Consider the following 23,093-nt stretch of genomic DNA (forward strand, 5'->3'; position numbering starts at 1 on the left):
CATTTCATCACACTTGAAAGTTGTATGAACAGACCTTGGGTTGGATCCACACTTAAATAGGGATGTACGAAAGTCACTTACCTTTGCGGAGCTTGGATTTGTGGTGGGGGGAAGGTGCTCTATCCCTCCCCCCGGAATCCTCCCTGGGCCAGCTCTGCTCCGCGGCGACTCCGCGGAGCTGCCGGCCAGGGCTGTCCACAGACGGAGTTCCAGCCATGGACGGGCTGTTGCGGTTGCGGATGCAAATGGCACCGTAGTGGCCGCCATTTGCGTCCTGTGAAGCTGCCATGATAGGCTACATAAGTATTTACGTAGCCTATCATGGCAAGCCAAAAAAAACACAACGTATGCAAATGGCGGCGGCTACAGCGGCCGCCATTTGTGTTCCCTAGTTTTAGCCGTTTTAGCCTATGTAAATATTTACGTAGGCTATTACGGCGAAAAACAAGGGGAACGCAAATAGCGTAGTGGGAGCCATTTGCGTCCCCTCCCGTTTTAGCCTACGTAAATATTTATGTAGGCTATTACGGTGAAAAAAACGGAATGCAAATAGCGCCCACTACGCTATTAGTGTTCCCCTTGTTTTCTCCGTAATAGCCTATGTAAATATTTACGTAGGCTAAAACGGCTAAAAATAGGGAACGCAAATGGCGGCCACCGTAGCTGCTGCCATTTGTGTACGCTGTTTTTTGGGGGGGGCTTGCCGTGATAGGCTACGTAAATAGTTACGTAGCCTATCATGGCCTCCGCAGGGACACAAAAGGTGTCCCTTCATTAGCTGTGATAGGCTACGTAAGTATTTACGTAGCCTATTACGGCTATGATGAAGAAGTGAATGGCGGCCGTAGGGCGGCCGCCATTCACAAGTCAGCGCGGACGGCAGCAGGTAAGTGCTCTGTTTCGCATGCCTTTCATGGGTTGGGGGGGCAGGGGCTTCGTTCCGCCATGGATTTCGGGGGGCCGAATGCACTGGCATTCGGCCTCACTGAGATCCGTGGTGAAATTCTCTGACATCCCTACACTTAAGACATGCTTACAACAACCAAGTCCCCTTAATTTCACTGGCTCTCCTCTAAGCATGACTAAGGGTGTCCACCAGCCTAAAATCCTGCATTTAAAACGGGGCTTTCTGCTTCCATTTTAAATGCAGGATCACGACAGCTCCCTTTTTCACCTGCTTCCTTTCCCCGCTCCCCTTCCCCCCTCATCATCATCATCATCATCATTATTATCCCACCTTTTCCCCAATACTGGGACTCAAGGCGGCTTTGCAACATTAAAACTTATACAATTAAAACGTATAAATAGAAATATAAATACAAGTGTACAAAAGTTAAAAATATAATTAAATCATCAGTATTAAAATTGTAAAAAATATCAAAACATTGAAAGACAAGAAAAATAGTATCCATCTGTCATAATTTCACAGGTCCAGACTAGTTATCCCCGAAGGCTTGCTGGAACAAAAAAAGTTTTTACATGCCTACGAAAGCATATCAAGGAGGGTGCCACTCTTGCCCCCCTGAGAAGGGAGTTCAAGAGCCTTGGGGCAGCCACTGAGAAGGCCCTCTCTTGTGTTCCCACCAGGCGTGCCTGTGATGGTGGTGGGACGGTGAGAAGGGCTTCCCCTGAAGATCTCAGGGCTAGGGGTATACGAAACATACTCACTGGTCTGCTGGGGGCGTCCATGGAGGGGGGGGGAGGCAATCTGTCCTTCCCCCCAGAATCCTCCTCGGCTGGCTCTGCTCCACGGCAAGTCCGCGGAACCTCCAGCCAGGACCGTCTGCAGCTGGACTTGCATCTGCTGCAGGGCTGTGGATGCAAATGGTGTCCGGCATAGCCGACGCCATTTGCATCCCTGCTCTTTTCATGATAGGCTATGTAAATATTTACATGGCCTATCACCGAAAAGCACAGGGACACAAATGGCGTCGGCTATGCTGGACGCCATTTGCATCATCCACAGCCCGGAGCAGCAGATGGACAGATTCTAAAGACTCTGGCCTCATTGTAGTCTGTGGTGGATTTCTCCGCCATCCCTACTCAGGGCACGAGTAGGCTCATAGGGGAGAATACGGTCTTTCAGATAACCTGGACCCTAGCCGTATAGGGCTTTATAGGACATGACCAGCACTTTGAATTGTGCCCAGAAACAGACTGGGAGCCAGTGAAGCTGTTTTAACAGGGGAGTTGTATGCGCCCTGTAACCAGCCTCAGTCAGCAGTCTGGCAGCAGCTCTTTTAACTAGGGATGGGGGAGAATTTCTCCCCGAAACTTCGGGGGGCCGAGTGCCAACGTGTTCAGCCCCCCGAAGTAGTTTCGGGGAGAAAACTCCGCCCCCTGCCCCCCCCGGGACGGGACTTACCTTTTCCGAATGTCCCTCCCGGCGGCAGGTCCCGGCGGCGGTTCGTCAGGTCTTCGACAGGGGCAGAGGCGGCAGCCGGTCTTTTAACCGGCTGCCGCCGCCATTCCAATAAAAGTAAAAAAAAAAAAAATGCCCCCGTGATAGGCTACGTGACGATTAACGTAGCCTATCATGGCTAGATTTGCAAAGTCAGCCGTGATAGGCTACGTAAATCGTCACGTAGCCTATCACGGGTGACTTAAAAAAAAAAAAAAAAGTGCGTACGGCTAATGGCGGCCCCCATAGGGAGCCGCCATTCACATTCCTTATTTGGTCGCTGTAGTCTACGTAAAGATTACGTAGACTACGGCGAAAATAAGGGCAACGCTATTTGCATTGCCCTTATTTTCGCCGTAGTCTACGTAAAGATTTACGTAGACTACAGCGACCAAATAAGGAACGTGAATGGCGGCTCCCTATGGGGGCCGCCATTTGCGTACGTGCTATTTTTTTTTTTTTAAGTCACCCGTGATAGGCTACGTGACAATTAATGTAGCCTATCATGGCTGACTTTGCAGATCTAGCCATGATAGGTACGTTAATCGTCACGTAGCCTATCACGGGGGCGTTTTTGTTTTGTTTTTTTAACTTTTTATTTCGTGGCCGGGCGAGGAGAGGCGCCTCCTCCCCGGCCTGAATTTCGGCTGGGCGAGGCGGGAAGCCTCCCCCCGAGCCTGAATTTCGGGGGGAGCAGTGAAGCGCTTCCCCCCCACCGCGAAGCAAGCTGCGAGACCAGGTAAGTGGCTTTCGTGCACTCCTACTTTTAACCAGCTGAAGTTTCCAAACACTGTTCTGAGTAGGGATGTACGAAAGTCACTTACCTGGTCTCGCAGCTTGCTTCACGGTGGGGGGGAGGCGCTTTGCTTCTCCCCCCGAAGTTCAGGCGAGGGGGGGGGCCGTCCCGCCTCGCTCAGCCAAAATTCAGGCCAGGTGGGGAGGCTTCCCGCCTTGCCCAGCCGAAATTCAGGCCGGGGAGAAGCGCCCCGTCCCCGGCCGCGAACTACGAAAGTAAAAAAAAAAAAGAACCCGTGATAGGCTACGTAACGATTAACGTAGCCTATCACGGCTGACTTTGGAGATCTAGCCGTGATAGGCTACGTTAATCGTTACGTAGCCTATCACGGGGTTGTTGTTGATTTTTTTTACTTCAGCTGTAATGGCGGCAGCAGCCGCCCGTCGAAAGAGCGGCTGCCGCCCCCGCCAAAAGCCCGCTGAACCGCTGCCGGGACCCGCCACCGGGAGGGACATTCGGCTACGGTAAGTCCCATCCCGGGGGGTGGCGGGGGGGTGGCGGAGAATTTCACCGCCAATTTCGGGGGGCTGAATGCGTTGGTGCTCGGCCCCCCAAAGATTCGGGGAGAAATTCTCCGCCATCCCTAGTTCTGAGGCAGCCCCACGTACAGCGCGTTACAGTAATCCAAATGGGATGTAACTAAGGCATGTGTTACTGTGGCCAAGTCAGACATCTCAAGGAAAGGGCACAGCTGGAGCACTAGCTTTAACTGTGCAAATGCACTCCTGGCCACCGCTGAAACCTGGGCATCCAGGCTCAGGGCTGAATCCAGAAGTACACGCAAGCTGCGAACACAAGCTGTGTCTTCAGGGCAAGTGTAACCCCATCTAGCACAAGTTGTATCCATATTCCCTGATCTATCTTTTGACTGACCAGGAGCACCTCTGACTTGTCTGGATTATACTTCAATTTGTTTGCCCTCATCCAGTCCATTACTGCTGACAGACACTGGTTCAGCTTCCTTGGAATTAGAAAGGAAAAGTAGAGTTGGGTGTCAGCAGCGTACTGGTGACACCGAAATCCAAAACTCTGGCCAACCTCTTCCAGTGGTTTCATGTATATGTTAAATAGCATGGGGGACAAAAAAAGAACACTGAGGGACTCCACAAGCCAATGGCCAGGGAGTCAAACAGAAGTCCCCTAGCACCACCTTTTGGGTCCCCCCCTCCAAGAAGGAATGGAGCCACTGCAAAACAGTGCCTCCAAGTCTCATCCCAGCAAGGTGGCCCAAAAGCCGCTGAGAGTTCCAGCAGAACCAACAGGGACACTCTCCCCCTGTCTAGTTCCTGGCAGTCATCCACCAAGGTTACCAAAGTTGTTTCTGTCCCATAACTGGGTCTGAAGCCAGATTGAAATGGATCTAGATAATCTGTCTCATCCAGGAATCCCTGGAGTTGGGAGGCCACCACGCGCTCCAATATCGTGCCTAGAAATTTAATAATGGCAACTGGCCGATAATTATCCAATATGGTGGGGATCAGGGAGGGCTTTTTTAACAAAGGTCTCACCACTGCCTCCTTCAAGCAGGCTGGAATTCTGCCTTGCCTAAGGGAGGCATTAACCACTCCCCTTACCCACTCAGCCAGTCCACCTCTGGCTGTCTTTATGAGCCAGGAAGGGGAAGGATCTAGAACACACGTGGTGGCTCTCGCCTCTCCCAGGATCCTGTCCACATCCTCAGGCTGTACAAATTGAAAAGTATCCAACAACACTGGACAAGTAGGGGTCAAAGTTACATCCACTGGGTCTGTATCAACTATAGCAGATCCGAGCAATTTTGTCTGCAAAGTGCTGAGCAACTTGTTCACAACAGGCTGTTGAGAGGTTTAAATTATCATCTTACAGGCTGGTGTGTAAAAGACCCCTAACCACTCGAAACAATTTCACTGGACGTGGACGGCTCTTTGCAGACGCAGTAGTGGCAGAAAAAAATATTTTCTTTGCTGCCCATATTGCCACAGAGTAGGCCTTCAAATAGGCTCTAACCCGTGTTCAGTCAGATTCACTCCGAGTTTTCTGCCAGGTCACTCTAGTCATCTTCTCACTTGTTTCATCACCGCCAGCTCCCTCGAAAACCAGGGTGCTGGTTCGGCTTCACTTTGTGAGAGAGGACACCCAGGAGTGAATGTGTAAACAGCCCTGGTCATTTCTCCATTCCAGAGATTGGCCAGGGCTTTGACAGAATTGCTTGCCGAGGCAACAGGAAAATCCCCAAGAACCGTCAGGAAACCATTTGGATCCATCAGCCTCCTGGGGTGGACAATCTTAATCAGCCCTCCATCCCTGCAGAGGTTGTGAGTGCCAGCAAGTCTAAACCCCATCAGGTAGTGATCTATGGCAACAGAACTATAGAAAGTCCTCCAGTCTCAGATCACTATCACCCCATCCAGCACAGAAAACAAGGTTCAGAGTGTGCCCAGCAGCATGGGTGGGGCCAGATAGGGACAGACCCATGGTTGTCATGGTGGACATGAAGTCCTGAGCTGCTCCCGACAGGGCAGCCTCAGCATGGATGTTGAAATCCGCCAGCACAACAAGCTGAGGGGTCTCCAACACCAACCCTGAGACTACCCCGGCTAGCTCAGGAAGGGAGACTGTTGAGCAGAGGGGTGGATGGTACACCAACAGAATCCCTATTCTGTCCCAGGCACCCATCTTCAAATACACACACTTGAACCCAGCAGACTGCAGGATAGGGCACCTGGTGAGGAGGATCGAATCCCAATAGACCACTGCCACTCCACCTCCCCACCCCCCAGGTCTTGCCTGCTGCTGGACAGAGAACCCTGGGGGGCAGAGCTGAGAGAGATTACGCCCCCCCTGCTTCATCCAGCCAGGTCTCTGTAATACAGGCCAGGTCAGTGTGCTCATCCAAGATCAAGTCCTGGATAGCAGTTGTTTTACCATTCACTGACATAGCATTCAGCAGCAGCAGTTTCAACCCAGGGGGTCTGTTGCCAGGGCCATCCAGGTTATTTGAGTTCGGGGACAGTTTAGGGACAGTCAGCACCCTATTGTTACGCACTCTGCCTTTAGAGTGTGACTGTCTCCCTGCTCCGTATGTCCCTCTGCCCTGTAGAACCGTAATGGCCGTTCCCTGGCTCCCAACACCTCCCCCTTTCTTTAAAAACCACATGTCTAGTGCAGGCAGTCCAGCAGGCCACACTGAGGCAAACAGTCCCCTTCCCTCCTTTCAAGCAGGGGGACAGGCCCTCACCCTCGTGTTCCCCCGAAGTGGCTCCCCCAAAGGGGTGACCCCCTTTGGTGTCTCCCCCTTCGGCAGTAACACCCGCTGGCGGTGGTCCTGCCCCCACCAGGGCCTTGGTTTTATGCCCCAGCTCCCACAGGTGTTATGCCCCAGCTCCCACAGGTGTTATGCCCCAGCTCCCACAGGTGTTGCTTCTTCTCCCCGTATCTGAGTCTTCCATTATCTTTCATTGAGCTTGCACCTCTTCTTGCTGCTTTTCCTCTTTTCACGAACTCAAGCGGACACAATGGGGTAATTTGATAGCGATCTATTTAAAAATGGAACAAAGGGCCTTCAGTGCAGGAGACGCCTGGAGGTTCACGGCGTCATGTAAAGATCCTGCAAACTTCCACGAAGGAGCAATCTTAATCGCAGGATAAAAACTCCGTGTGAAGAAAGCCAAAGTCGGAATCCAACCCCTTGTATTTAATGGATACATATGAAAAAATGCCACCCTGAAATGCAAAAAGGAATGGCTGAATGATATGCTACAGTGAGCACCCAGCTTTACATGTAGATTATTCCGGGTAAGATCCCTGGTATCACCAAGTAAAAGGATTGTAGGTTGCAGCACAGCTGGGAAATATTGTTGCTTCAGACCCTGCTGAGCTGTTGCCAGTCTGGTTCCACAGTACTGAGGCTAGCTGGATCAACAGCCTGATGCAGAATGTCAGCTCTTTGTATCATTTATATCTAGAAAATGTGGAAGGCACAAGCAATGCACTTAAGGCTCCATTCTCCTTTAATCATAGAGTTGAAGCAGATCAACAAATACAATAAAGTTTTAAAAACAGCTTCAGTGTAAAGTTGGCACATGTATTTCTGGAGCAATCATGATGCTTTAATAGCTCAAAACAGACAGGAAGTCACAGGTAAAACTTTTCCTGACATGGACATACAGTGATGGGAAAATCTTTTGAATTCCCACCTGTCACTTACACACCAAAATGCATTTACTGCAACGAAAGGGGTGGGGTGGGGAGAGAGAACAGGCAGAAGGCCTGCAGACATCTGGAAGTCATAGAAAAACAGAAGCTTTATCTGGGTGAACATCTGGCATAACAACCTAGATTTTTCAATATTTAAGGAATTTGGAAAACAGATGCAAACACCCTGTATCTGAGAAATTATTGAAATTCTTCCAGTAGTTTAGCAGCAGCAAACCCCCTATTTCTTGTAGATTGCTAACCCTTTGAAGGTACTGTTATGTGTCTACTTTTCTATTATTCAGTGAAGAGACTTTCAGACCAAGTTGTCACAAATTGTATGTGTGTGCATTGATCAAGGTCACAGATGTAACAAAGCCTATTCACTTGTCAGTCTGAGACAGGTCTGAAAGATTGATGCTTTTCCCATTACCTACCTACCTACCTACCTACCTACCTTTCTTTCTTTCTTTCTTTCTTTCTTTCTTTCTTTCTTTCTTATGTATGAGTCAACATTCAGCCCCCAAAGGGCCCCAAGATGACTTACAATTTAAAAAATGTAAAACAATGCCACAAACAGATTAAGAACAAGAGGGAAAAAAATTAAATCTAGGGTACAGAATTAATGATATTAAAAACACTCAAAATCCATAGGGAGCAAAAACCTTTTAATGGAACTCCTAAAACTAAACAAAGATGAAGCCAGTGTAATGTCCATAGGGAGGGAATGCCACATTCAGGGTGCTGCCACAGCGAAGGCCCTGTGCTGTGTCCCCACTAGGGGTGCACGAAAGTCACTTACCTGGTCTCGCAGCTTTTCGCGGTGGGGGGGAGGCGCTTCGCTGCTCCCCCCGCGAAGTTCAGGCCGGGGGGGGAGGCTTCCCGCCTCGCCCGGCCGAAATTCAGGCCGGGGGGGAGGCTTCCCACCTCGCCCGGCCGAAATTCAGGCCGGGGAGAAGGTGCCTCGCCTTGCCCGGCCGCGAAATTAAAAGTAAAACAAAAAACAAAAAAAACCCCGTGATAGGCTACGTGACGATTAACGTAGCCTATCACGGCTAGATCTGCAAAGTCAGCCATGATAGGCTACGTAAATCGTCATGTAGCCTATCACGGGTGACTTTAAAAAAAAAAAGCGCGTACGGATAATGGCGGCCCCCATAGGGAGCCGCCATTCGCGTTCCTTATTTGGTCGCTGTAGTCTACGTAAATCTTTACGTAGACTACTGCGAAAATAAAGGCAACGCAAATAGCGTTGCCCTTATTTTCGCCGTAGTCTATGTAATCTTTACGTAGACTACAGCGACCAAATAAGGAACGTGAATGGCGGCTCCCTATGGGGGCCTCCATTATCCGTACGCGCTCTTTTTTTTTTTTAAAGTCACCCGTGATAGGCTACGTGACGATTTACGTAGCCTATCATGGCTGACTTTGCAAATCTAGCCATGATAGGCTACGTTAATCGTCATGTAGCCTATCACGGGGGCGTTTTTTTTTCTTTTATTGGAATGGCGGCGGCGGCAGCCGGTCAAAAGACCAGCTGCCACTCCCGCCCCGGATGAAGACCCGACGAACCGCCGGCCGGACCCGCCGCCGGGAGGGACATTCGCCAAAGGTAAGTCCCGTCCGGAAGGGGGGTGCGGGGGGCAGGGGGGTGCGGAGAATTTCTCCCCGAAACTTGTTCGGGGGGCCGAACACGTTGGCACTCGGCCCCCCGAAGTTTTGGGGAGAAATTCTCTGCCATCCCTAGTTCCCACTAACCTAGTCTCTCTTGGTGATGGAGCATAAAGCTGGATGTCTGAAGCTTATCTTAAAACTACCAGAGCAGGTTGTCCTTTTCTCTATCTTAAGACATGGAAATGTCATGTGGGAGGAGTTAATACAAGTGATGGGGGGGCAGAATCTGAAAATGTGTGTCTATGGAAGGTTGGACTCCAGATTTCTGGGCTGAATCTACACATAGCAGTTTTACCATTATCATATTGCAGTGATAACTATTGATGCCCATTGGTGTCATGTGCAACCACAGTTATCATTGCAGTATGGTAACAGTAAAACTGCTATGTGTGGATTCAGCCCTGGAGTCAGTCCACCCCCCGCCCCCCATCTATTTGGTCCTCTGGAGTCTGGGCAGATTCTAAATGGATCTATTTCAGCCCTGAGATCCCTGGTGACCCTCCCCACTGCCTCTCCCCTTTGCCAAATTTACCAAGGTAGGTTCTGGCTGATTTGGGGGCCCCTACAATGGAGCTTTGAAGTCTAAGGTTTTGAATATTATCCAATGTATCCATTGTAATAGGGCCTATTCTGAACTGGACAATAGAAGGGTGACCCATCTCTACTGAATACACACATCTGTTTCAATAAAAGTCTCTTTTACATATCAATATTCAGCACTTTTCATGTTTTCATGAAAACTTTTCATATTTTCATGCAGGAAAGGAAATTAGGATTATGAATGAAGTTCAACTTTCAGTGAATTTCAGTATCCTTGTCGTTCTCCTCCTCCTCCTTCCAGCCCTTAAGGCTAATAAATAGGCATGAAAGTTAGGGATGTACAAATCCCTTACCTCCGGGTCCAGTGGGGGGTCTGCGGGGGGGGGGAGGTGATTCATCCCTCCCCCTCAGAATCCGTCCGGGCCGGCTCCGCTCTGTGGCAATCCTGTGGAGCTGGCCACCAGCTCCACTTTGCTGGTGATATGGCTGGCCGCCATTGCCGTGCCGTATCGCTGGGGTACGGTAAGTGAGTCTCCAGATGCAAATGGCATAGTGGGCGCCATTTGTGGCCGTAAAGCTGGTAGATTAGCCTAAATGCAGCTGTAAGTGGACTACGCCCACTACAATGCCCATTCCCTAGAAACCATATGGGCATTGTCTGTAGAAATGTCAAAAGCCAGAGAGAGCAGGGCTGGCTGGGCAAGATTTAGACTGTAGTCATATACAAAAGCCTTGTTCAGCTCAGTGGGGCGTGTTTCTGAGCTGACATGCATAGGATTGCACTGTCAATGGTCTAGGATGGCTCTTTGTTTCCCTGAAGACTTTTTTTCTTGCAGGAATTGAATAGATCATTCCAAAGGGGGGATCTTCACAACAATGGAATCAAAAGCACATTAGAGTATTACCTGGATTTTGACTTTCATAGAACTGGCTTAGGTCCATCAGGGACACACAAAGCAAGCAAAGCTGAGTGTACCATACCAGTTTTCATGGGTCACACAGTGCTTGAAAGGAACATACTTCTGGGTTGGGTGGGGGGAGTAGAACTGAATGTTGTCAACAGGGCAGGGGCTGCTCAACCAATGAGAGAAGCTTGTTTCCCAGCCCATATCCAGGCTCTGTCCTGCTTAGGGATGTACGAAAGTCACTTACCTTTTCGCAGCTTGCCTTCGCGGTGGGGGGGAGGTGCTTCGCTTTCCCCCCCGAAGTTCAGGCGAAGGGGGGGAGGCTTCCCGCCTCGCCTGGCTGAAATTCAGGCCGGGGGGGAGGCTTCCCGCCTCGCCCGGCCGAAATTCAGGCCGGGGAGAAGCACCCCATCTCCCCAGCAGCGAAACAAAAAGTAAAAAAAAAAAAAAGACCCCGTGATAGGCTATGTGACGATTTACGTAGCCTATCACGGCTAGATTTCCAAAGCCAGCCATGATAGGCTACGTAAATCGTGATGTAGCCTATCACGGGTGACTTTGGAAAAAAAAAAAAGCACGTACGCAAATGGCGGCGGCCCATGGGCGCCGCCATTTGCGTTCCTTATTTTGGCACATCTAGTCTACGTAAAGATTTACGTAGACTACGGCGAAAATAAGGGCAACGCAAATAGCGTTCCCTTATTTTCGCCATAGTCTACGTAAATCTTTACGTAGACTAGACATGCCAAAATAAGGAACGCAAATGGCGGCGCCCATGGGCCGCTGCCATTTGTGTACGCGCTTTTTTTTTTTCCCCCAAAGTCACCCATGATAGGCTACTTGACGATTTACGTAGCCTATCATGGCTGGCTTTGGAAATCTAGCCGTGATAGGCTACGTAAATCGTTACGTAGCCTATGCACGGGTGTGTGTGGTTTTTTTTAACTTTTTTTTTTTTTTTTGCAATGGCGGCGGCGGTGGCAGCCGGTCGGGAGACCGGCCGCTGCCTCCGCCCGCGACGAAAAGCTGCTGAACCGCCGCCGGGACCCACCGCTGGGAGGGACATTGGCCAAAGGTAAGTCCCGTCCCGGGGGGGCGGGGGGGCGGAGAATTTCACCGCCGATTTCGGGGGGCTGAATGCGTTGGCGCTCGGCCCCCCGAAGATTCGGGGAGAAATTCTCTGCCATCCCTAGTCCTGCTACTACATTATTGTGAAGGAGAGTAACTAATTCACAATTCTCTAGAAACAACCCTATTATCCAGTACAGTGTCTGAAGGATCCCCCCGAGAGCACCCCCCCAATTTCGCCCCATTCCAGCAAAGTGCAATGGAGTTATTGCTCCCACCCCATTTTCCCCAATGCGCACATTTTTGCCTGAAGAAGCCAACATCCCCGATTCTCGAGTGCAGCATCTGACAGCTCTCCCTGAGAGCGTCCCCCCCCCCCCAATTTTGCACTATTCCAGCAAACTGCCATGGGGTTATAGCTTCCACTTCCCCCTTTCTCCTTCTCTGGGCACTTTCTCCCTGCTCACAATGACAGGCTACCATGATCCTGAGACCTCACCAGATAACCACTCCAATAAAGCTCTTATGCATCAGAGAAGCAAGTTAACACAACATCAGGGATGCAATTTAACACATTGGGGAAGAGAGTAATACAAACATCAGAGAAGTGTACCATCACTGAGGCTAAATACTCCCACTAGTAAAATGGGAGTGCAGGGTGATTATGAAGGCTCAAAAGAGCACTCTAGGGCTTTGGTGTGCTGGAAAGGCAGTGAGTTAGTTTAGTTACCTAGGTTATGGATGGCACAGCCAGGTGAAAGGCACACCCCTAGGAATGCCCCAATCATACCTAATTTAAAGCAGATGGATGGGCACACAGCAGCTGAACTGCAGGGGAGCCCAATTAAAGAAAAACAATGGAGTAAAAGTACTCCGCAAAATGCGGCTTCCCCACTAGGGGTGGGCGGATCACTTACCTGGTTCCGTTCTGGGACATCCACTGGGCGGGGGGGAGGCGATCCCTCCCTCCCCTCAGAATCCTCCCTGGCTGGCTCCACTCTGTGGCAAGGCCACGGAGCCACCGGCTGAGCCTGTCCGCAGCCGGACTTCTGTCCACTGCTGGGCTGTGGATGCAAATGGCATCCGGCATAGAGGATGCCATTTGCATCCCTGTGTTAGCTGTGATAGGCTACGTAAATACTTAAGTAGCCTATCACGGCTAAAGCAGGGATGCAAAAGTATTGCTAGTGGACACCATTTGTATCCCTGCTCTTTGCCGTGATAGGCTATGTAAATACTTACATAGCCTATCACGGCTAAAGCAGGGACACTCCTGCTTTTGCCGCACCACCACCTTCTCCGTTGTGCTGTCCTCAGGAAACAGCAGCCATTTGCGTCCGCAGATGGAGCAGCGGATGGCTGTGGACGGACCGGAACAGCTGACGACCAGGTAGGGTCCGTCCTGGGGGGGATTCTGCGGGGTGGTGGTGGGGGTAGTCTGTTCCGCCACGGACTCCGGGGGGCTGGATTCTAAAGAATCCAGCCTCATTGGAGTCCGTGGCAGATTTCTCCGCCATCCCTATTCCCCACAAGTAAATTCTGGGGTGGCTGCAGAGTGGCCATGATGTCATTAGTCCCTACTGACTTTAAGCCACAGCAGCATTGAAGAAAACCTCCCATGTAGATGGGCTCCAAGTAAGTAAATATATGTAAGGTTATAAATTGTGCTTTTTATTCAGTTTTTCCTGGTGCAGAATTGTATCATTATATGTATTATTAGTGTATTATTTTCAGTCCAGAGATAGTTTTCACTCCCTATTTTCACACTTAAGATGTGGGCATGCATCCTCAACATAACATGGAAAGCAGCCCATGTTGTTGACATAAATATCACAGAAGCTGCCATTAGTTCACTGATCAGCACCATTAATGGATTAAGGCTTGTAAATGTGTATAATCGATTGGGCTCTCTCTTACTCCCCCTCCCCCGATAATCCTAAATAATGGCTTTCATTCTTTGATTCATGCGCTTGATATATTATACCAGAAAGCTCCCTAATGTGTCAGTGTAAAACACCTGCTAGGTGCGTGCTCGTCATTAGAGCATTTTGGATATATTTATGCTCCTGACATTTACGATTCAAAGCAATGAGTGTCCTTTGTGAATAATCAGCTTGGCAGGTTGAATCATAGGGCAGTATTAACAGTGTTGAGCGAATAAATAGATAAAATATAAACCCACAGGATGTGAAACAGTAATTTCTACTGCTGGGGCAGTTGTTGCCATGATGTAAACACATGTCACTCTCTATGTTAACCATGAAAGGCTTTGTTTGGAAATGTACCTTCTTTTTTAATGCTTTGAAATTCATTACAGATTGGTTTATATGTGAACCCTTGGCAAAATGGCAATGCACAGAATAATACAAGCAATTGTCCATTGAAGTCAACATCTGCAGCCTATAACTGTAAGCAGGATTATGCTTGGTATATGTGTTAAGGCAGGAAGGTGATGTATTGGTGAGAAGCCATTACTTACATGGTATATTTTTTAAAATGGAGTATGTTTAACTGCTCAAAGCAAAAACAACACTTTTGTGGCACTTTATTGTGACACAACTGTTCATGGATTAGAGCCCACTTTGTCAATGGCATGAAATATGATCCTCATTTGGCAGGAATACACATGTGAACAGAGGAAAAAAATGAATCAATTTTAGGTGGTGCACTAACTAAAAAGTCTGCTACAGACAGAAGCTGACAACTACTTTTATATTTCAAAGGGAGAGCAAGCAAGCTTCTCTGTTCCTGTAGTGTTCTGTTCAATCTGATTTATTTATTTATTTTTGTACCAATTGGCAGAACAATCCAATGGGTGGAGCAATCCAATGGGCCCACCAGCTTATGTTGGCATAACATTAGCATCATGTAGTCATGATCTTATGCACTTCAGGCAGAAACATTGAGAAGGAAATGACAGCACTGCAATAAAGACAGAGTGTAGCAATGCCATCAGCCACTCCCCCAGCATCCATGGCAACACCGTTGAAACAGACCAGTTATGGAGCTGCATGCCATCAATGCCTCCTGCATCAGCTAGGTATGGAAGGAGCCAATACATGCATGGTCACAGGAACACACCCCACAGCACCACTCCACGGCATTACCCCAGTGATATAATAAAGATGCTAGACTTTCTCCTAGTTGTGAGACCCCCCCACGATGTAGGCTAGGCAGTAAGAGCTCTGAGTCCGAGAGGCTCCAGTGATGCCTGAACACTTGGGCTTGAATCCCCTTATAGCACTCACAGACACAGATTGCAAATAACCATCTGATTGACTGACCAGCACCCAGGGCAGAGAGTACAGTAGAATACCCAGACAACTTGTTTGGGCAGAGGCACAAAGACACTGGCTAGCAATAGCCATGGTCCCCATTCACCAGCAGAGGGATTACTTGCATCTGGGAATTCATGCTAAGTGTTTCAGCGTATGCCACCCATTTGACTGGTGTAATGGCATATCACTGGCCATTGGCTGGCATCGAGTTAGAAAGTGCCTTCTCCCTTACCAGTCTGCCTGCTCACTGAAGTCATCAGATGAGGTGCTCCAGGTAGTTATGCATGGACCTACGGTCTGATTGGAGTCTACTTGAAATCTACTTGATTGGAGTCTACTTGGAGTCTTCAGTGTATTGGCTTTCTCTCTGTGGAACTCCCTGCCTGTTGATGTCAGGCAGGCACTGACATTGTTTTGTTTTCAGCACCTGCTGAAGACATTTTTATGTGAACAGGCCTTCCCTGACTGACCAGCTACAGTTGTGTTATTATAACCTGATTTTAATTATTTTAATTTTGTACTTTGATTCTGTTTACTTCCTTTATTGTTCATCACTCAGGAATACTACTGGATGTAGAGTGGTATATAAATCTTATAGACAACTACAACACATATCCAAAATTTGCTAGTGCAGAGGACTTAGTGTTTTCAGACTGGTAGCATAGGATGCTTTCAAGTTTTTTCTGGCTGATGCTATTTTTTCACCATGATTCTCCCCCATCTTTTAATTTGTCCAAAAACACTTAATTTTTTTAAAAAATATATATTGAAGTAATCCTGCAATAGTGCCTAAATTAAAAACAAACCAACAAAACAGCAGCACTTTAGTAAAAGTTAAAGAGTTGATTTTAAATGATTAAAATGGATTACAAGTGATATGTTCGAGTGAATTGTCCATTCCCTGCCTACACAGCTATGTCACACTGGGCAGAAATGCTGCAGCTGCAGCTTACCAAGGAGAGTGGGGCCGAGACAGAATGGAAAAGGCAGAGTAGCATAGCATGGGAGGAATGGAAGGAAAAGCTGAGCCAGGAGTGAGTGAAGGGTCCAGAGGAGGAGGTAACTGATACAATGGCTGCCTAGTAGTGGGAAAGAACAGCAGAAAGGCAAATGGAAGCTTTGAGAGAGAAGAGAGACTCAGTTGGAAGGTGGGAGCAACTAGTAGGGATGGGCAGATTAGAGCGGTTCTTACCAGTCTAGACATATGCGCTCTCAGCCCCTCAACATTCTCCACCTATTTGTGGGCAGAAAATTGGGGGAACAATTTCAGATAATTTCTTCAGGGAGAGGAGTAATTCTCCAACAGTTTCTCACAGCTCGGGTCACCACTGGCAGGGGCTGTAGTTTGGCTTTCCCCCCTTTATCCTACGGGTCTTTGCTTTTTTGTATTGCCACTGGAAATGGCAACAGCAGCAACAGTGTTGGCTGCCTGGCAGCCCTGTTTGCATCTTTTGCATTGCCCCCCTACCTAGTATCATTCTGGGGCATTGTGGGGAGAGCGAGAAAGCAGCAGCCACCACACACACAAGAAATGGTGAAGAATTTTAATTGTCAAAAATAAAAGTGGCCTTTGTAAGAAGAAAAATCCTCATAACTTTTCTGAGAATTTTTGGCTCAGTTCTAATACCCTTCTTCAGGGTTCAGCACTTTCCCCAGGGTCTTCCAAATGTTACATTTCTGAGGGGTGATTGTGGATACTTCTTGTCTTTAATGCAGATACTACTAATTCCCTGAAAGCCCTGTACCAGGTGTGAGGGGGCAATGTTGTGTCCAGCCCCAGGACAGAGGGGGAGCTAATACTCTGCCAAATCTGTCCTCCAGTTTCCTGAAAGTTTTCTGCCCCCATGAAAGAGGCACAAAACTACCTCATTATGAGGGCACTTAATAATTTCTTTTGAATTTCTTTTGGTGGTGTTTTGAAGTAACATAATCACTTTGAGGTGGCCGAGAGTGCTGTGTGTGTTTTTTCTTTGTATTACACATATCTCCATTGTTCTGCAGCCTTCCAAGCTGCCTGTTGTTCCTGATTTGAAAAAGTCCTATGGGAGGCATTACCTCATGATTTCTTCCTCTAGGCTTTAACTGAAGTACAGGAAGCCAAAGAAGCTACAGGCTGTTGGAGAGATGATTTGTACAGTGAAAGACAGGACACTTGTACACACCCCTCAGTAAGGTAAGCACAAGAACCTCAAACCCAACCCATGAGAATTTCTCTGAAATTTTCTTCTCCTTTGAATTTATTTCTGGAAGCAATATCTGTTTTATCAAATTGAATGTGAATGGTAAAAAAAATATGTAGGAAAAGTTTTTGGCACAGCACTAGGCCAGTTACTGAGGAAATGGAGGAAGAGGGACTGGCTTTGACCACCTCCAGTAGCTACTCCCTTCTGTCCCAGAGTTTCTATGCTGGACTTCACTTACCTATGCCTGCAGGGTCTAGGAGGAGAACAGGCAATGACAAGCTTTGGGCTTTAGATTGGCTGTAGGAGAAACACAAGGTGGAGAAACCAGAAAAGGGGAGGTTCCCAACTCCATCTTCCTCAGCCAAAAGCCATAGTGTCTGTTTATGTGATCCTTCTATCAAGATTGAGAGACATAACTCCTTGCCCTGAAAGGGAAGTACTTTGTGGGGTTGATTGACTACTGATGCAACAAGCAATACTCAATCAACCATGCTTATTGCATCTAACTCTTCTTTGTACATAATCGAGGTGATGAAAGATGGCTGCTTCAACATGCCCCTCTCCAGGGAGACATGGACACACACAAACTCAGAACGTAGTGGGATGTACACCCAAAATAACACGATAACCCAAAAGTGTGGAAAGTAAATTGCAGTCCACATGTAGGGTGGTTCCAGATGGAGGCCTGCTAGTGCTACCAGCTTAAGACACTGTGCCCAGCTAGTCTCACCTTAATGAATTTTGTTTGATAAGAAAAAAGATGGAAGAAATGGTGGGAAAATGTGGGAGGGTTATAAATGGAAGATGACATTGTTTGGACCCCTGTAAAATTCTGTGAACGAAATGGCAATTGCACAATAGAAGCTTTGTCTAGAAATACCATAGATAATAGCTGAAAAGCAGTTATTGAATATCATTAAGACCCATCAGTCCTGAAGGACTATCAGAGTTTTGGTGATCTGAGAAAAGTTGGGAGAACCACAGGGAAAACTCAGGAGAACAATGATTAGATGACAATGGCCAGATCTACACCTTGTGTCATATTGATACAATCCCATCATGGTGATGCTATATCCCTCTTGCGAATTTATACCTTGTATTACACACAATGACATCTGTTACAGTATTTTGGATAATATTTATTTATTTATTTCATTTCTATACTGCCCAATAGCCGAAGCTCTCTGGGCAGTTAACAAAAATTAGGAATACAGAATAAAAAGCAGGAAACACCACTAGAAAAATAGTATATGGAATATATAATGTGGCCCAACAGTTATTAGTGTGTTTCGATACTGATAAAAAGCACTAGTGTAGATCTAGCCAATGTCTTGTAGGTGTCCTATAAAAAATGAGTGAACAAAGTGTGGCTACTCCTGAGTGAACACCTAGTGTGGAGGTAGCTTTAGACCTCAGATCAAATCTGCTCTAGCTGGTATAGTTGGAGCAGAGGATTGTTCTATAAGTATGTGTAACACCTCCACCATTCTGTTTTAAGTCTGTTACAATCTGCTGACTCAGGCTTTTTCATCTGCTCAAAAACATCCTTTTCTCTTCCCTGCATTTGTGTGTGTGTGTGTGTGTGTGTTTATGCTTAAGATACAGGTGGAGTTTCAAAGAACTTGAAAGCTTGCTCACTTATTTTTTGACCTTTTAGTTAGTCCTAAGAAGTAGGGATGTACGAAAATCACTTACCTTATGACAAAATTGATTTGCGGTGGGGGGGAGGCTCTCCATCCCTCCCCCCAAAATTCTGGCCGGGGGGGAGGCGTTCCGTCCCACCCCCCGAAATTCTGGCCGGGGGGGGAGGCGCCCCGTCCCTCCTGCCGCGAATCCTGGCCGGCTGGATCTGCAAATGGCGGCGGCCGTAGCCACCGCCGTTTGCGTCCCTGCAGTCAGCCATGATAGGCTACATAAATGTTTACGTAGCCTATCACGTCTGAGTAAAAAAACAACAACAAACCTGTGCGTACGCAACTGGTGGCGCCCATGGGCGCCGCCATTTGCGTTCCTTATTTTGGCACGTCTAGTCTACGTAAACATTTACGTAGACTACGGCGAAAATAAGGGGAACGCAAATAGCATAGCGTCTACGCTATTTGCGTTCCCCTTATTTTCGCCGTAGTCTACGTAAATGTTTACGTAGACTAGACGTGCCAAAATAAGGAACGCAAATGGTGGCGCCCATGGGTGCCGCCATTTGCGTACGCGCGGGGTTTTTTTGTTTTTTTTTACTCAGCCGTGATAGGCTACGTAAACATTTACATAGCCTATCACGGTATTTTTTAAAAATCTAGCCGTGATAGGCTATGTAAATCTTTACGTAGCCTATCACGTTTTTTTGTTTTTGTTTTTTGTTTTACTGGAAATGGCGGCGGCGGCAGCCGGTCGGAAGACCAGCCACCGCAGCCACCGCCGCCGAACCTCCGCCAAACCGCCGCCGGAACCGCCACCGCCAGGGAGATTCGCCCAAGGTAAGTCCCGTCCCGGGGGGGGCGGGGGGGCAGACCATTTCGCCACCGATTTTGGGGGGCCAAATGCGCTGGCATTCGGCCTCCCCGAGATTCGTGGCGAAATTCTCTGACATCCCTGCTAAGAAGGTATTATCCCACTGCTGAAAAAGTCTGGGTCCAGAGAAGTGGAAGGGCTATCTGCTCCCATATGAACATGCTTGGCTAAGAGCTTTATTGGCTGCCAACATGACTGAGCAATGATGGCCTGACAATACAATATGCCCCCACTCCACCCTATATGGGTTCTAACTGGTAAAAGGCCCCATATTATTATTATTATTATTATTATTATTATTATTAATTACATTTCTATACCGCCCCATAGCCAAAGCTCTCTGGGCGGTTTACAAAAGTTAAAACTTTAAAATACAATATACAGAGTTTAAAATCCATTTACATAAAAGCACACAGACGATATACACAAACAACATATACCTAGAAACAACTAGGGGTGGTGTATTTGTGTGTGTGTGTGTGTGTGTGTGTGTGTGGTGAGGCAGGATTGTGGCCACAATTTCTTGTACAGCTACATCAAGTTTTCATTTTCTTTCCATTTTTTTTTTCTCCTCACAGGTATAGTTTTGAACTGTCCTTTCAAAACAATTTCTTTCAAAACTGCCACATCCTCCTGAATTCCTTAAGTCGTTCTTCTATGTCTTTAGAATGGAGGGAGGCAGACAATGAAGAAGTGAGTACAATAAATTTCTATGCTCTGTCAAATAATTCTGAATGTAAAGCATTCAAACATTTTTTTTAGAGAGATTTTCAATAATGTTGAGCCAAAAACAAAAGCGGGGGGATGCTCTGAAAAGCTCCTTTAGAGTTGAGAGCCCTCCCCTTTGACTGTCTTTTGAAGATCGTTGCAAGAGGTCTGAGAAACTTTGATTGCTAGATTTATCCCTGATTGCCCATGTGAACTGGTGTAGGAAGCATTGCTTTCATTCTAAAGGATTTCATTTGTCCTTAGTGACATTAGCAAAATCTGATTGGCTATGTAGCATTGTGACATTATCCAGTCCAGGACATGATCCCTGATTGGCCTGGATCAGGAGAGGAGTGACTCAACAGAGAAGAAATAGCAGCTGAAGCATCACAGAGGAAAAATGGTGGCTGAAAAACAATTGGGAATAGCTGCAGAAAAGGTAGGATTAAGTACTATTTGGGGGTGGGTATTCAGTCCACCTTGAAATCACTACTTCTGAGGGGAAAATTAAACCAGGAGAACATTTAGTTTAGCACTCATTTTCCAGCCACTCTGCTGAATTACATTCAATACACTAATGCAATGAGTTCACTAAACAGAATGCTAACAATACTAACATTGATGTAGGAGAGGAGACACTTGGCTAAAACATAATGTAATTGCCAATTTCTTTAATGTGTAATTGTAATGAGTTTTATCAGAAGTCTGATTCACATGAGCATGCACAATTAGCTCTGACCAAGTTGAATGCACCACTTTTGCCACATTAGCCGTAGTTTCATTACCTTTTGGAAGAATGTCTTCTAATGCATAACTGTGTGGCAAAGGAACCCTCTGAGCCCTCCCTGATACCTCTGCACAGTCTTGAATAATGCTTGCCTTTCAAATGGAGATGCTCAGTGTGCCAAGCATGCCTTTTTGTAAACCACCCTGCTAGGGAATATGATGGAAGGGGGCTAAAGAATATTTAAATAAAGTTAGGCGGATACAGTTTGTAAAAATGAGTAGTGATGTTGCCTCATAATTGCTAGGTTTGTAACATGAATTTGGCACATTTGTAATGTGTTCTGAACCCAAACTACCATCCTCCCACCTCACAGGGCTTTTCTACAAGAGGCCTTTATCATGCACTCATCATTCATTACTCATGGGTGTTTACGAGCAGGAATGTTGGATAACAACAGAATGAAAGGAGTTTGGATTTTTATGAATCCGACCTGCAGATTCCACAGCGAACTAGCTTTTCCCCCATCAGGCATATTCTGTGGACTTGCAGGCCATTGTTCTAACCTTTGAGAATTTTGCGCAAATTTCATCAAAGCAAAATATGCCCCCCCCCCCATAAAAAACAGGCCGAAAATGCACTTTCCCCCCATAGGCTAAAGCGTGAAAATGTGCATCTTGTTCATAGCTGCTACTGGAAACTCCTCTGTCCCAACGCAAGGAGAAAGGAGAAACTCCATGCCTCTCTCTTTGGTCGCATATGTGACTTGTCCTATTTCAAGATGGATATTGTTGGCTGCCACTGCAAATCCTCTCCTGTCTGAGAATGCTCCCTTGTAAAGGAAGATAGTAGACAGGTTATCCAGCAGAAGACATTTTGTTCTACTTAGAGCTTGACATTTATGCTCCAATCATGTCACCTTTTGAAGGTACCTGTCAGGGTTGAGACAAAGGGTGAGAAATTCTTGATATCGCAGTGCCAAAAAGCACCATGAGTAGGAGTGGAAGAAAATAATTTGTCATTTTTTCCCCACAAATCAGGAAATTCTATGCCCCTAGGGCAGGGAGGGTCATTTGAGGAACTCTCTAAATGAGGTGATTAGATATATGCTGATTCAACTGAGACATACATTTATTGAATGGTGAATCACCCAGTTGTGAATCAAGGAAGCGACAAAGCAAAATTTTGAAATGGAATTTAAAATGAAATTTTGTGGGGATATAGACAGTCACCTGATTGTTCAGATTAATTTCAGTCAGAAAGCAGGAAATGATTCAGTGATAAATCACTATATCTTGGCTAAGCAGGGCCTCCGTGAGCAAGGCTGTAGCTGACCTGGTGCTCCCAGCTGCAAGCCTGTGACTTGGATGGTCAGAACGGATACAGTTTCCCCTAAGAAATCTAGCTACGTTACATATGAAGAGTTTTTGACATCTCTCCACTGATGCCTGCTCGATAACCCTGCTCCAGCAAATGAAACTCAAACTTCTGAAAGCTTCTGTGAAGTCTGCACCTCCACAACAAAATGTAGCCCAGAGGAACTGACTGTTTTTTATCTTACCAGATTTTTAATTGCTGCAACAGATGGTAATTAGGCAGCTGCAAGCCCATCTGAGTTAAGTACCATCAGTAGGAGAGATGCAATATGTATGCACAAAGGAGAGGACCTTTTCTGTGGTGGCCCCTCAACTCTGGAATGCCTTTCTCAGGAAAGTTCAACTGGTGCCAACGTTGTACTGTTTTCAGCACTGGGTCAAAACATTTCTGTTTGCTCAGGCATTTCAATCGCTTTTTTGTATGGTTTTATTGTCTACTGTTTCTCAGTGTAATTGCTATGTTTGTTTTTAGCATTGTTTCTGTAACATTGATTAAAAAAAAAAAGTTTCAATACACTGCCCTGTAATCCATTCTTGCATGAGTGGCGCTCTAGAATGTTTTAAATAAATAAATAAATAAATAAATAAATATATATATACACATATATATAATAAATAAATAATAAAGGGTGGTTTGAAGTAATATAAAGGTTAGTGAGAATCCAGTGAGGGACAACTACAGGCTGTCCCCAGTATAATATGGAGCAAGATGGCAACTATAAAAGAATAAAACCAAGAGCTTCTCTACACGGGAAGTTT

The 23,093-nt window shown here is 46.9% G+C and overlaps 1 long non-coding RNA gene across 3 annotated transcripts in view; it reads left to right on the forward strand.

Moving 5' to 3' along the window:
- The window catches only part of LOC146352458 (uncharacterized), an 81,988-nt gene extending 59,118 nt beyond the window's left edge, over window positions 1-22,870 (forward strand). For 2 of the 3 annotated variants that reach the window (XR_014787730.1, XR_014787731.1), the window contains 4 exons: window positions 16,911-17,008; window positions 20,105-20,219; window positions 20,499-20,673; window positions 21,335-22,870. This is a non-coding gene — a long non-coding RNA (uncharacterized LOC146352458). The remainder of the gene's footprint in view (window positions 1-16,910; window positions 17,009-20,104; window positions 20,220-20,498; window positions 20,674-21,334) is intronic. The other variant, XR_014787732.1, reaches the window with a different exon arrangement.
- The last annotated feature ends 223 nt before the right edge of the window (window positions 22,871-23,093 follow it).

Source organism: Heloderma suspectum, chromosome 2 (genome assembly GCF_057233095.1).
Source record: "Heloderma suspectum isolate Gila_16-S chromosome 2, 16-S_ref, whole genome shotgun sequence".
Lineage (NCBI taxonomy): Eukaryota > Metazoa > Chordata > Lepidosauria > Squamata > Helodermatidae > Heloderma > Heloderma suspectum.